Source organism: Zonotrichia albicollis, chromosome 22 (assembly GCF_047830755.1).
Source record: "Zonotrichia albicollis isolate bZonAlb1 chromosome 22, bZonAlb1.hap1, whole genome shotgun sequence".
Classification (NCBI taxonomy): domain Eukaryota; kingdom Metazoa; phylum Chordata; class Aves; order Passeriformes; family Passerellidae; genus Zonotrichia; species Zonotrichia albicollis.
The window spans coordinates 10,871,387-10,886,591 of NC_133840.1; positions in this window are offsets into that span (position 1 = coordinate 10,871,387).

Genomic DNA, 15,205 nt, shown 5'->3' on the forward strand with positions numbered 1-15,205 from the left:
CCGAGTGACACCGGGGCGTTTCGCATCCCAGGTGGCATCGGCCCGAAAGGGGACTGGGGGCAGGTGGGGACCAGCGGGGTGAGGGGATTGGGGGGTCCGGGGGTGCGGGCGGGATTCGGGGAATGCCTCTCCAGCTGCGGGTGCGAGGGATGGGATCGGCCCTATGCCCGGTACCGTGCCCGGTGCCAGTGCCCCCTGCACAGAGTCCGGATCTCGGGGCCGGTGCCAGTACCGGTGCCCGGATCCCGGTGCCAGGTGCCGAGTACTGGTGCCCGGATCCTGGTACGGGTGCCCAATGCCCGGGTCCCGGTGCCAGTGTACAGATCCCGGTGCCCGGATCCTGGTACTGGTACCGGTGTCCAACACCCGGTCCCAGTGCCAGTGCCCCGATCCCAGCGCCGGTGCGGATCCCGGTGCCGATGCCGGTCCGCCGTTAGGTGGCGGGCGCGGGGTGCGCGGCCGCCCGCAGGACGGAAAACCGGGCATTTTGCAGGAAAACGTGCAGCCGGGCCCGGGGGTCCCCTCCCGGCCAGGGGTGCCCTGGGGACACGCAGAGCCCGGCCCGGCCGGGGCTGGGGATGGACACGCGGCCCGGCCCCCGCGACCCCCGGAGCAGGGATGAGGGGGGGTCTGGCAGCTGAGCCGCTTCCAGCCCCGGCCCCTGCAGGGAGTCCGGGCTCCTTCAGCTCCGAGCCCCTTCCCGGGCCCTGTGTGTCCCCACTGAGCTCCTCATTCCCCTTCTCGGGCGGTGTCTCTGCGCAGGGCTTGGGGACCAGCTGGGGCAGCAGTGAGTTAAATAAATGGTGGGATCAGTCACCGCATCATGGAATGGTTTGGGTTGAAAGGGACCATCAAGACCATCCTGTTCCACACCCTTGCCATGGGCAGGGACACCTTCCACTATTCCAGGTTACTCCAAGCCCTGTCCAGCCTGGCCTTGGACACTTCCAGGGTTCTGGGGGCAGCCCCAGCTGCTCTGGGCACCCTGTGCCAGCGCCTCAGCACCCTCACAGAGAAGAATTTCTTCCCAACATCTAATCTCTCACTCCCCTCTGTCAATATGAAGGCATTCCATTTATCCTGTCCCTCCATCCATTGCCCTCAGTCCCTCTCCAGCTCTCCTGAAGCCTCTTTAGGCCCTGGAATGGGCTCTGAGCTCTCCCTGGAGCCTTCTCCTCTCCAGGTGAGCACCTCCAGCTCCCCCAGCCTAGCTCCAGAGCAGAGGGGCTCCAACCTTGGAGGATCTCTGTGGACTCCTCTGGAATTCCTCCAGCAGCTCCATATCCTTCTTATGCTGGAGATCCCAGAGGTGGATGGAGCACTGCAGGTGGCCCAGAGTAGAAGGGGAGAATCTGTGTGCATGTGAATGAGAATCTGCTGTGTGGATGAAGCACAAGGAATGCAAAATCACCCTCTCCACTGCAGATCCAGCACTGCCCCTTCCCCGCATGCCAAGGGCTTGAGACGCTGCTTTTCCCAGTACCTGACTCCTGGTGACCCCAATGTGCCGGGAGTGGGAGCACTGCACGAAAATGCCCAGTCCGCACCCCCTTCCCGCAGCGCTCCCTGGCATCATTCCCTCCATTCCCCACGCTCCTTGCACCGCTGCGGAAATTGGCAGCCCATTATCAGCAAATCCACCCGGTTCCTCCCCGGCTGCCGAGGTGCGAAGGCCCAACCTGGCCGCCCGCTGCAACAAGTGTGAGCTCAATCCTCGCTCGGGACCGGCTCTCCGGAGCCTGCCTGTCTGGCTTATCTCAGCTCCCACTTTATTTTAGGCAAAGTGCTGATGGCTACGGCCGCAGGAATTCCGGGAGGTGGAAATCGCGGAGCGTTTTGCCCTGGGACACGCCGAGGAGGGGGCGGGTGGGGGCCTGTGCATGAGCCCCTCGGTGGGCTCTACATGGAGCTGAATTTTCTATTCACCTGCACAGGGCAAAGGGCAAAGGGCTGGGGACACGGGGACGAGCATCGGCAGGGACAGCGCAGCCGGGCTGGCCCCGTCCGTCCGCTGTCCGTCCGTCCGTCCCTCCGTCCGTCCGTCCCGCTGGCGTTGCCAGGTGATGTAATGCTTGAGCGAAAACACACGCGGTCGTTAAACACGAGCTCCCCGCTCCAGATGAGCGACGCGGGAGCAGATGGATGCGGGGATCGGCAGCTTTGCGGCGGCTCCAGCAGCCTCGGGTCCCTGATGTGGCCCTCGGGATGCTCCCCCCCGGGCAGGGCTGGCCGGGTGATGCAGCCTCGATGCGAGCGTCTTCAAAACATGCAGAGAGCAGGGCTGGGAAAGCGGCCTCGTTGGGAACCAGAACTGGGGCAGTTGGCCGGCTCCGAGCAGCTCCCAGGCCTTGCCAGTTCTGAAACGGCTCTGACTTTTGAATGCGTGTTTTGTACCTAGAAAGAATAGATGTGAGGCAAGATCTCTCCGCCCCTGGCACTCGTGCCGGGGAACGGGATCCAAGCCCTTTGTGATTTGGCCGAAGCGCTCCGTGAGCCGCCCGCGGGGACGGGCTGGGAGCGTTCCCCGAGCTCGCACAGTGTCAGGAGAAGCTGCGGGGAGGGCACGGAGATGGGCACGGAGTGACGGCAAAGGGGCAAGGCAGAAAGAATGCTCACAGCGGGGAAGGGGGGTTTGCTGCATGGTGCAATATCGGGGTGAGAAACCCACGACTGCAGCAAGGGCACCTGCGGCTACAGCCTGCATTGGCATGGGAGGCTCCTGGGAGCCCCGGGAAGGATGGATGCATCCTGCAGCCCGTACTGGCATGGGAGGCTCCTGGGAGCTCTGGGAAGGATGGATGCGTCCTGCAGCCTGTACCGGCATGGGGGGCTCCTGGGGACCAGGGCAGCTCTGGGAGGATGGATGCAACCTGCAGCCTGTATTATCATGGGGTCTCCTGGGGGCCCTGACAGCTCCGGGAGGATGGATGCAACCTGCAGGCCGTACTGGCATGGGGGGCTCCATGGAGCCCTGGGAAGGATGGATGCGTCCTGCAGCCGGTCGGTGGCAGGTGCAGGTTACACGCAGCTCCCCCAAACGCTGACATAGCTGCTGGGGGAAATGCCAGAGAGCCTTACGCTGCTGTGACACTCCCGGGGGTAACACCAGCGTGCAAAACACAGAAGTAAACACCCCTTTGCCATAGCTACAAGGAGCCCCACACCTGGCCGGCCCCCGAGCCCGGCCCGCTCCTGGCGCTGTTGTCAGCGTTGTCATAGGAAACGGCACTGCCGGGGTGTGCCGGGCTCCGCTGCCGATGCGCTCAAAGGAAAGGTATGTGCGAGGGGCAGGTCGCAGCATCCAGTGGCCTCCTCACCGTCCCAGGGAAGCTGAGGCTGGTACGTGGCTTTGGAACGGCCAAACTCATCGTGAGGGCCTGAGGTTCTCATTCCTCTGTGTCTCTGGTGAGCAAATGTTCCGTGTCTGGGGTGTGTGCCAGGAAGATGAAGGGACAGAGGAGCTGCCTTTCCCATGCTGAGCATCCTTAGGTTTTCCTGCCTTGGTTCACCACTGTTGACCAACAGATCATCACCCCTGGATATGCTGTAGGAAGGAAGCTCCAGACTAGAGAGACAGTCTGAAAATAACACCTCTGTCAGACATCCCAGAGAAAATCCTCTCAGGACACGAGGCAGGAGGATTGTGAGGCATGGACAGGGCTCTGTGGTACCTGGCAATCAGGACATCTGCTCAGGCTTATTTTCAGCAAGCAAAACCTTTTTGTTTTGCCAAGTCCCCTGCTGTTCCCATGGCTCTCCTCATGTTAAATCACTGGGAATCTATGGGGGCTCTGAGCGTGGGTCCCCATCTCTCTCTCCCCTGTACATCCCACTGCATCCCCCAGCACCTTCCCTGTGCTACACTGGACCTCGTGCACAGCCCATGCCACAGCCCCACAGGACACCCCTGCGAGGCAGCCAGGGAGCCATCCTGTCCTCAGTGTGAGGCTGGAAACCACCACAGACATATTCCAGTGTCATGGGCAGGGATAGAAACATAGAAACATGGAATGGCCTGCATGGAAGGGACTTTAAACATCACCTGGTTCCAATCCCCTTGCCCTCACTATCCCAGGTTGCTCTAAGCTCTGTCCAGCCTAACCTTGGACACTTGCAGGATTGATTTTCCCCGTTGTCCCTGTACACTTGGTGCTGGGGTGTTTGTCAAGGCAGGAGGAGCATTTTCAGCTCTGCAGGGGCTGTTTGGGCACTGAGGGGTTCAGGCAGCCCCTCCCTTCCAGGTCTTATTGTCTGTTGGGTTTGAAGGCTCTTGTGATCCCATCACTACCTCGCCTATGCTTCACTTTCCATGAGCTCCTCTTTCCCTGGCAGTCCCTTCCCATGGTTGTCATGGCAAGAGGTTTTGCCAATACAAGGATACTGCTTGCAGGGAGCAGGGCTGGAGCAGTAGCCCAGGGCCATGGGGGAATGCTGTTCCTTGACATGACCAACAGAAACAGCATCGCCCTTCCAGCACCAGAGAGCTGCTTGACATCTCTTGGGAATGTTTGTCATTGGAGTCTCCTCATGAGGAGAAGAGGACACACCGTCCCCAGCCCCTGGCAGAGACCCCATCCCAGGCTTCTGTTTTCTGCTGGGCATGACCCACCAGGACCACATCCATATCTCCTCCCTAGTAACCCATCCCACTCCTGTCCCCCCAAGATTCTCTCCTTTACCATCTTCCCACCAGTTTTGGTGCCTGGTTCTGCCCCCTTTGGGCCCTCTCTCTCCTGTATCCATGCCCACCTCACTGCAGGCCACACTTGGCTGCAAGCCGTGTTCCAGCTCTCCTTGCCTTGGTCCCAGCAATGTTTGTGGTGGTGCCTTCTCTGCAGGCTTTGCCTCTGCCCTTCTCTGGTGGATAACCAGCTCTGCCCATGCTGGGAAGAGCTGTGGATGTGGCCTGTGAGGTTGGGATGGTGTTGGAAGTGGTGCAGCTGTGGGACAGCAGATCCCCATCCTTGGGATCTCCATCCTTGGATGCGTTCACAATGTGCCTGGACACGGCCCTGAGCAGCCTGACCCGGCTTTGGAGTTTGCTCCAGGGCTGGGCTGGGGACCTCCAGGCATCCCTTCCAACCTAAATCCTTCTATGGTTTGTATCGAATTCTCTCTGGTATTTCTGCAGTTCTGGGAAGCCTTCAGTGATGGATCGTTGAACAGCTCTGGTCTGACGCTGGCCAAGGAGGGATTTAGTGGTCCTGGCTCCTTCCATCCCATTCACATTGTCCTTCTTAAGGACAGCTGAACATCTGCTGCCCATAGGTGACTCCAGGCTGCCGCTCCCCGCCTGGGTGTGAAACCTCTGCCTGCCTCCATCCCCAGCTCTGGCCTGCCCTCGGAGCTTGCAAGTGATTGTTTTCATCCTGCTCCCACTGTCTGGGGCTTTCCAAGGGTTGATTAAAAGGTACCATCACTGCAAAACGTGCTGTGCCTGAGTGGCTGTGGCTTTCAGCACAGGGCACTCAGTGTTTGCTGGAACGGTCAGCGCCGATTCCCTGCCAGATGTCAGCTCTGACCCCCAGCAGTTTCAGATCTGCTTAAAAATTGGAAGACTGTTTTGTATTCTCAAAAGAAAGAGAAAAAAGCAGGGTATGTTTATCATGGAGATATTGCTTTCCACTGCCTGTGCGCTCTGCCATGGCCAAAGTGTGTTCAAAGAGACTCTCAGACCTCCTTTGTGCGGGGACCAGGGCTGGAAAATCTCAACCCAGAAGGGGAAAACTGAAGCAAATGGTGGGCAACCGAGCACAGAGATGTGACTGGTTACACTCAGCCAGAACATGAACTTTAGACACTGCCTGTGCTCCAGTTTGTGTCTGCAGCACAGAGAGGCCCTGAGGAAAAGGCGGTGGAGCTCTATTATCTCACAGCCAGATCCTTGTGGTGCTGAGGGGAAACACAGAGCAGGCAGGGCTGGGCTGCCTCCCTCCCCTCCCAGTGCACCCTGCAAATGCCACTCAATGGCTCCCAGAGCCCTGATAATTCCAGCCATGACTCAGAGACCAAAAATCGAGAGCAGAGCTTCAAATTAAGAATTATTAAAAAAAAAAAAAAAAAAAAAAAAAAAAAGAGCGCATAGAGGGTATGGTTTTTTGTGTTCTGCTTTTAAAGCCATAAGGTTTATGCTTCTGGCTTTTCTGTGCATCCAGAAGGGCTCAGAGTGTGCCTTTCAACAATGTGAAATATAAGCCTCCCTCAGGCACAGGGCTCTGGGAGATGGGGATTAGAAAACCTGAGAGGAGAGTGATGCATGTGCTGATGGCAAAAATGCTGTGGATACACAGAGGATGTTCTTTCCCTAAAAATCCCTTGTGGGGAATTGTAATTCCCCACACAGGTTGGATGACAATGTCCTGTCCTGCTTTGAGCTAACCTGGAGGCTGGAAGGGACCAGCTCAGCCATGGGCTGACCTTGAGATGAGTTCTCTGTGCCAAGACACTTGTCAAGGTGGGGATCTGACTGAGCAGCCACTTCCAGCCTCCTTGTCTGACTCCCAAAGAGGCACCACGTGTGTGATTAAAAGCCCTGCAATCCTGGGATCTGGAATGTGGTTGTCTCTTTGCTGGGAAATGGCAGAAACTGTGCAAAAAGCTAAGAAGGTGCTTTGCCCAGGGCTGCAGCTGGGTACATGGGTGCAGGCTGGTGCCAGGTCCTTCTGCCACCCTCCCAGGGCTGCCCAGGGAGCTGCAGTTTTCCCATTATTTTCCCCCTTGGGAAATCACCTGCTGCTGGGGAGGGTCCCTGACCACAGCTGGTCCAGCTCTGTCCTGGCAACTGGAAATGTGGCTGTGGATGTGATGGCTGGAATGAAATAACACAGAGAGGAACGTGGGGAAGTGGTGCAGGGGCACTGCCAGGCCAGGGGGTGTCCCAGCAACCCGAGGTGGCCACAGGAGGAGAGGGCAGAGGGGGCAGGGAGTGGGTGGGAATGCGGCTGGACCGAGGCAGGGAGAGCTGGAACAAGATTTGGAGCCACATGGGGCAGTCATGGATGCAGGAGAGATTTAGTAGCCAAGGAGGGGGACAGGTGTCAAAATTGAGGGAAAGATGGAAAAGGAGGGATCAGAAAGGGGTGGGTGGTCACCAAGGAAGGGATATGGATCTCCAAGATGGGAGAGTGAGGAGAGGTCAAACACCCTGTGAGATGGAAGGGACCAGTTCTCAGAGCTGGCAAAAGAGGGAAGAAGAAGAGCTGAGACCTTGTGCCAGAGATAACAGAGGGGTCGGGGGCTGAGCAAGGGCTGGTGACACCAAGTACAGGTGATGGTGGCCCGAAAGTCCCTGCATGGGCTGACATCAGGAATGGCAGCTGCGGCGGAGCAGAGGAGGTAGGGAGGTTCCTGCATTCATCCCAGCACCAGGCAGGATTCCCTCACAGCTCCTGGTGCTCCTCCAGAGCTGCATCCCTGCAGGACTCAGCCAGTGCATTCCTGGCCATGTCTGGGCCATTCTTCTCGAGTCAATGCTGTTCTTCAGGCTTCCTCTCCGGGCAGCAGCAGCAACAGCAGCAGATCCTCCCTGGGACGGGCTCTGCCCAGCCCTGGCTCCTGTCCCCTGGCTGTGGGCGCTGCCAGCACCGTCCCGCCCTTCAGCCCGTGCTGGGAACATCCCCCCGACACCTCCCGGCCTGTGCTGCCCTTGAGGGACGGGGTGGGAAGGGGAGCTCGGTCACCACCAGCCTGCAGCCCCCCATGGATGCCTGGCACTGGAGCTGCCCTCGTCTCTCTCCCAGGGCTGTGTAAGGGATGATCTTGAGCCTCTTGCTGCTACATCCCCCTGGAGCTTGAGGAGAGGATCACTGCAGGAGGAGAGAAGCCCCTTGGTGTGGGGTGATGCCTCTTTGGGGCTGTTCCACTGAACTCCTTCTCTCTCTCCACCAAGCCCCACCATGGGTCTCAGCCTCCCAGGGGAAGCCATGGCTGTGTCCGTGTGCTGGGGCCTGGCCCCGCTCCCGAGCAGCCCTGGGAGCCGCTGGCGGGGCTGGCAGGTCCCGGCGTGCCGGTTCCCAGCGCTGTCTGGGCCGGAGCAGCCGCGGGCTCGGCCCGGGCTCGGCGCAGGCCTGGCCCCGGGCCCGGCACAGCGCAGGCCTGGCCCGGGCCCAGCGCACGGCGCTTCCTCCGCAGCGCCGGCCAGCAGGAGTCAGCTGAGGACAGAGCACAGCCGGCAGCTGGGGAAGGGGCAATGGAGGGCTGGGGTCGGTGCTGGGCAGTGCCAAGGAGAAGCCTCGTGGAAGGGCAGGGGGAATTTGGTGTAGGAGCGTCGGGGTAGGACTGTGGGGATGGACAGAGAGCAGAGATCTCTGCAGCCAGGTCAGGAACTTGGGGTTTATTGCAAAGGGCCTGGGGGCAGGGCCCTGCTGGGAGCTGCCAAACACAGCTCAGAGCAGGCTGAGAGAAGAGAGGGGGAGAGAGGATGAGAAGGGAAGAGAGTAAAAGCATAATAGAGTAAAAGGGTAAGACATCGAATTTCCCCTTACAATACCATAAATCTTCTTCTGTGTTGAATACTCTAATTCTCACTAACCAATCTAGTACAATATACAAATCCTACAGCATTTACATACAGCATATAAGAATCATTACATTACCATACTGTGTTACATTTTAAACCCTAAAAACTCCTCTTTGGGCCCCTTCTGCCAAGCTGTAGGGTCTGCTCTGATCCTTGGACCTGTCTGCAAGCAGAGGGTGTTGTTCCATCAAAAGGGGATCACCTTCAGCTGGCCACACCATTGTTTTCCAGTTGTTCAGTAACAGAGGTATCTCAAAGCTTGCTTTCATTTCAATCTCACTTATGGTTTCTATATTCTCAAAATCTTTTGCCAGGCAATCATATTTATAAGGCTTTCCTGTCTCATCTTCCCCAACAATTTGGGAGTTGCTGCCGTGGGTCCTGCTGCTGGATACGCTGCTCGTCTCCTCCGCCAGATTTTGGGGTGTTTCTGGTTCTGTTTTTTGCCAGTGTGCATCAGCAGCCCCTGGGATTTGGGGCTTTGCCCTAATGTCAGAACTCCTGCAATGTCAGACACAAACAACCCCTTCCCTCCAAATTGTCCCTCTTGCCCAACCATGGCTAAATTCCCCTCCCAGCTGCCGAGTTTCACCTGTTGTCTCAAGCAATCTCCATCCCTCAGTCCCTTATTGCTGAGATAACAGAGACATCACTGTCCTCCTCTCTTTTATTCCCAGGAGCAGAGGCTGAACAGGGCGATTCCTCCTGCCTCATCTCCTGCCTGCCGGTGTTTGCTGCTCCCCATGACGTGAGTGCCCTGGCATCAGCCAGGTGCCAAAAAACTGCCTCGGGGATGGGCAGGATGGAAGCTTTGAAAGCTTTCAGGTTCACCTCTGCACTGCCACCCAGATCCCATTGCCCACGGTGATGCTTTGGCTCAACTCTGCCAGTTAAGACGTCATTTGTAACTAGCACATGGATAATATTTCAATTTAATTAATTCAATTAATCTTTGCAGATTGTTGCCTCGGGCCAGGTGAGCTGCTCACTGAAGAGGCTGCAGACAAATAGAGCATTGATGAAATATTTCACCATTTCAAAGGAAAATTTGGGTGATTTTTTTTGTTCCAGCATGGAACTGGATTGTATTTCAGGGGTGAACACATAAAGCAAACCCAGCCATTGCATTTCAGGCTGAAACAGGCTTTTTTCACTTTGAATCCAAATTATTAGGAAATTAGTTTTGGGATAGAAATCACGGACTTACTGAGTTTAGGTAAAACTGATAAGCATCAGGCTTTAGGTCCATTGGAATTGCTTAGGAAAGGTGTTTCCCAGTCCCAGTGTTGGATCTGGGGACCTCCAGCCTGATCAGGTGAGAGGACGGGGAGTTGAGTGGTGGCTGCAGGAAGGTCTCCACAGGTGCAGATGGATGGGACACCCACTGGATGCAGGGGCACTGCTGTCATGTCTTAATCCAGGAGGATGCAAAAAGCAGCCAAGCACACCGAGAGCAAGATGAGACTGGAGAAGAAGCAGTGACAATATGAGCTCCCTTGGAGGTGCTGCATGACAGCATCCTCCGGATCAGCATCACTTTCGCGAGACAGAGGTTTGCAGGTGGCATTTGTGAGGGTGAGCATTGTCCGAGCAGGGCTGCCAGGGCGGGCAGTGCCCGGGGCAGGGGCAGCTGCCCCCGGGCAGAGGCACGGGCTCATCTGCTGACTGCCCTGCCATCCCCGCTGGAGCTGCTTTTCCTCGCAGCACTTCACAACTCAGCACTCTCAGTTAATTAGGGAACCATCTGCCCCCTTCTCGCACATCATAAAAGCGTGTTTAAAGCCGGGCGATAAAAGGGAGCGTTCGTCTGGGTCACCGCAGGCTCCGAGCCCCGCCTGCCGCGCTCCCTGGCCCGCTCTCAGCCCAGGTGGGAACGATGTTTGAGTCCATCTGAACTTGCTCTGCTGCCAGCTTCCTTGAGAGACTCCCAAGTATTTCACAGCTCTCTCTCAGGCACGCTTTGTTCTCGAACAGTCTCCTACAGCCTGTCCCTGCTTAACTCTCCGGGCTCCCTCTCACTCCGGGTGCTGAGTTTCCGTCTCCCAAAAGAAACCTGGGACCTTGCCTGGTGCCAGCTGGTGGTAGTGGCAGCAGGTCTGTCCCTGGTGCGCTCTTCAGATGGCTTCAGGCTTTTCCAGGTGGCTGTGGACAGCGCTGCCCCTGTTCCCTCCCTGAGCACGCAGGGTGCAGCACTTTGGGCACATTGGGTACATGTGAGTACACAGGGACAGCTGGTCCTGCTGCACTCGTGCCCATCCCTGTAAATATCCAGAGAACTCCTCTTCCCTCACTTCTGCCCGGAGGACATGTTTCCCTCCCATCCTGGTGTGCAGAGCAGAACAACTCGCCAGATGTTTCATGTTAAAAACTCCCTTTTCCTCCTTTCTGCTTTCTTTAAAGAGTCTCAGACGGGGAGGTGAGGACCCTGTCTGCTCTGCTGAGGACCACCTAATCTGATCAGGTCCCTTCTGGCACGAGGCACATCCAGGCTGCCATCAAGCCCACATTTGAATATTGAGATGGAGTGCAGCCCTGGGCATGGAGCCACGGAGCAAATCGGGTGAGCAGAGAGTTGTGGAACTGCAGATCCAGAGCCTGCAGCATCCTGCAAACCCACTGGGCTGTTTCCAGGAGTTCAGGGTTGTGGAGGGTCACCAGTGTTGTGGGACTGTGCAGCCTGAGGAGGTCACTGGGAATGGGGACCTGCTGACCATCTGCACAAGGGTCTAAACTGAGGGTCTAATCCCTCCAGATGCTCCCCAAGGGAACGTGTGTACCAGCCCAGCTGAACAGACCTTGGGGAGGCTCCACCACTGGCCACAGGGCCTCTGTGTCCTCTGACCAAGCACAGAAGGATGGGGAGACAGGAACACCCTGCTGGTCAGTGCTCCAGGAACCTGGGATTGGAGAAGGGAGATGGCTCTGGGAAGATGATGTTCAGTGGCTGGAGAGAGGGAAAGTCACTGAATCACAGACTAGCTGAGGTTGGCCAGGTCATCTCCAGCCCCCTGCTCGAGCAGGGACACCTGGAGCCAATCACCCCTGGATTGTGTCCATTGGACTGTCCATGGCTCAGAACAGGTCCATGGCCCATTGTCAGATGGACAGAGGGGAGGAGCTGTACCCTGGGATGCTTCAGGAAGGCCAGGACACTCTACTCTGATGGAGCCAATCCTCCTTGTCCTGTGTGGGGCTCCCAGCAGCTCTCCCCTGCACACCTGAGGCACTGTGACTTCCCTATCCTGCAGCACCAGGATCACCACCAGCATCTGGAAGAATGTCCCCAGTCTGTTCCCCAGTCTGCTGGGGAGGCTCTGGACAGGGGGCCCTCAGCCCTGCTCTCCTCCAGGACAGGGTCAGGGAACAAGCAGAGCCCCAGCACATTCCTGGTGTTCTTACAGCCCCTCTGACACAGGTTTCAGCATCTCCAGGGCCACTGCTGTCCCAAGCCCAGCACGGCTGAGGAGGCTTGGTGAGAACTGTACGCTCTGTCCCTGCCAGCCTGGCACAGTCCCTCGCTCCAGGGCAGCCCTGGCTGCTTGTGCCTGCCCAGATGCCTGGGACCTGGCTGTCCCAAAGGATGCTGAGCTGTGAGCAGCAGGCTCTGAGCTATTTTTGCTGTGCCCAGGCCTTGCCCTGCATTCCTCTTCCCTTGGGCTATGTTTAGACAACTTTGCAGGACACGCTCCTACTCCAAACCCATTTTTCTGCATGACTGAATTCCCACAAGAGAGAGGAGCAGGTGGAAACCAAGGCAGGGCCACGGGCTCTGTGTGCCTGGGCCAGGTGGATGGCAAAAGCAATGTTGGTGTGGGCTTCCCACCACCAAGGGTGCACTTGTTCTGCTCCCAGTGGATTGGGGTGCATAATCCATGACTCACATGGCATTGCCAGGGCTTGAGGCGTCCTACCATAGATGGAGAGTTCAGGAGGACAGGGAGACTCTGGCCAACCCATGTCCCTTGCTCTTGATCTACTCTTGGAAGAGCCTAATGGAGAACTCATGGACACATCTCTCCCAAGCATGGGGGGCTCTGCTGAGCTCTTGTCTTGTCCTTGGACATCACTATGGCTCCACAGCCAGGTGTCCAGCTCTCTTTGCTCCTGAGGCCTGGGAAAGTGGGGTCACCTTTCAGGGGGACGAGTGTTAAACACTGCCCTTCCTCCCTGGGCTCTGGCACCGCTCATCTCTGCGGTGCCTGAGTGGGGAGGTTATTAAGTGAGTATGAACATCCTTGAGTGTAATCCACACGCAAATGCTAAATTAAATTGAAACCAGAAGATCCCTTCAGCAGCATGGTTTATTGCCATTAACCCTTGGGTGACACCAACTGGACTTCCCCTACAGTACCAGGAGGAAGTGGCCCACCTGAAACTCCAACCCTGGCCTGGAGTTTGGGCATGGACAGCTGTGGCCACATCTGGTGCCTGTAGTGCATGTCCAGCTGCCAAGCCCCATATCCAAACCCAGGAGTGCACCAGGAGAGGGTCAGGCTGCTGGAGGCCACAGCTGGAGGTCAGCAGCATCCCAGAGGGGAGATGCCCCTCCCAGCCCAGGAGAGCACCCTGGGGTGGTCTCCTGGTGCACCCAGAGGGGCTCCTTGCTGCCCTGTACCACTGCAGCCCTTCAGAGGCCTCTTTGGAGGGACTGTGAGGAAAACACCTGCCCCAGGCAGAAATCCCAGCACACCTTGCTACAAACATTTTGGGGGAATCTGCAGGGGATGCCCAGAGTTTCTGCCCCTCTCTCCAACCTGCCTGTGCCAGGTGCTGCAGCTCAGAGGAGTCGCTTGGATGTGGGGCGACATTTGACTGTGGGGGTGCAGAGTTCCCACAGGGACAGGGAGAAAATGGACAAGGCAAAGTGCCAAGTGGCCATGGAGCAAGGGGAGAGGGCCAAGGAGAGGAGAGGAGATGGAGCTGCAGTGCAGCTGGGCTATGGCAAGTGAGGGCCCAAGGAGGGAGCATAGGACAACCCTGTGCTTGCAGTGTTAAGGCAGGGCCTCACCAGCCTCTGCTCATCCACCTGCTGCCTGTTCCCCTTCTGTGATCTCCTCCTCCCCTGCAGTCCCTGCCCTCTGCTCTCCCAGGTCCACCCCTCATGTTTCCCCAGCCACCCCTTCTCCCCTCACCAGGTACCATCACCCTGGCCCTGTCACCAGAGCCAAGCTGGGACCGTGCCACGGGGTTTTCCCCCTCCGGCTCTATGCAAACCCCTCTTTGCATCCCAAAAACCTGCCTGGGGGCGGGATTTCTCGAGGCTCCAAGCTTTCCCTGCCCAGCCGGTGCCAGCAGCTGCACGGGATGTTGGCAGGAGGCAGAGTGACCTCAGCGACGCGGAGCTGGTCCGAGCTCTCCCGTTCCAGGGAGCGCAGGCAGCTGCCAGCGGGAGCCAAGGTGCAGGAGGGGAAGGCTTAGGACATGGTTGGCAGGGCCCCGGCCACCCCTGCTCCAAGAACCACAGAAATATGTAAATGAGAAACTCAGCCCCTTATTTATGAGACTTCGCGATTCATTTTTCATTTGGGGAACGCGAACGAACGAAAATATGAAATATTTCTGCGATGACACAGTTTCCACCCAAGAAAGCACATTCCTTGGAGGCGATGTGCCTGTGCACAGGGACCGGGCCAGGGCCCTGGGGCAAGCTGGGGGGAGCTCGTGGTGGGACAGCAGTGAAAGTTCTGGTGAGCTGGAAATCCCTTCTGGGTGCTGGAAGGGCCAGAACTGAGGGCAAGGGACAGAGCTCAGCTGGTCCGAGGAGGGAGGAGGAGGTTGCACCTCGTTTACAACCAGAGCAAGGACTCATCTCCCTTCTGCCCACTGAGAACAGATCTTCTCCTCCCAACATCTACAAAATGCTCACTCTGGTGAGGGCTGGATTTCCCAAGTATGTCCAAGTGTTCCCATTTATTGCCTTAACAGCTAAAATTCATTACTCAGCTGGCTCCTTCAGGATGGCCTTTCCAAGGTTAGTGTTTCTATGTCCTTCATGAGCCCCAGAGGGAAAATCCACACCAATAAAATCTATGGATTCAGCATCCACACGATGTCGTGGGCCAGACCTCGCTGCCTCCCAGCAGCATCAGTACCACAGACCAAGCACATTCCACATTATGGTCCTGCCAATTCCCACATATCATTCCTGGAAAATTTGGTCCAGCCCTTACGTTCTCCTGGTCCTGAGGCACCAGAGATGTTCTCCACCAGCCTGAATCCTTCTGTGCCTCTTCCAGCAATCTGCCTCAGCAGAGCCCCACAAGTGGGATCCCCCAGCTCTACAAGGACCTCCTCCAGTCCCCTGACTCAGGGACAGGAGAGTCCCAGGGCTCCAAGGGGACCTGTCCCAGTGCTGGTGCTGGCTGAGGAGCCCCACTCCTGCTGGCCCTCCCCAGTCCACACTGACTTGTTCCCATGGGAGCCATGCTAAACTGGAGTCGGTTCCTGTGGGTGGGCTGAGACCACCACTGGGTTTGATTTCCTGGGGACATCACCATGAGCCACCCTGTGATGACTGAGTTGATGTCACAAGAAATGTGATGTATTTAGGGTGGGCCCATCCCAAGATCACCTTTAATTTCCACTCTTCTCCACTCACATCAACCCCTTCCCTTCAGTGACCCAGCACAGAGTCTGTCACTATTTGCACCTTCCCAAGGTCCAGCTCAGCTTGACTTCTGGCAGTTC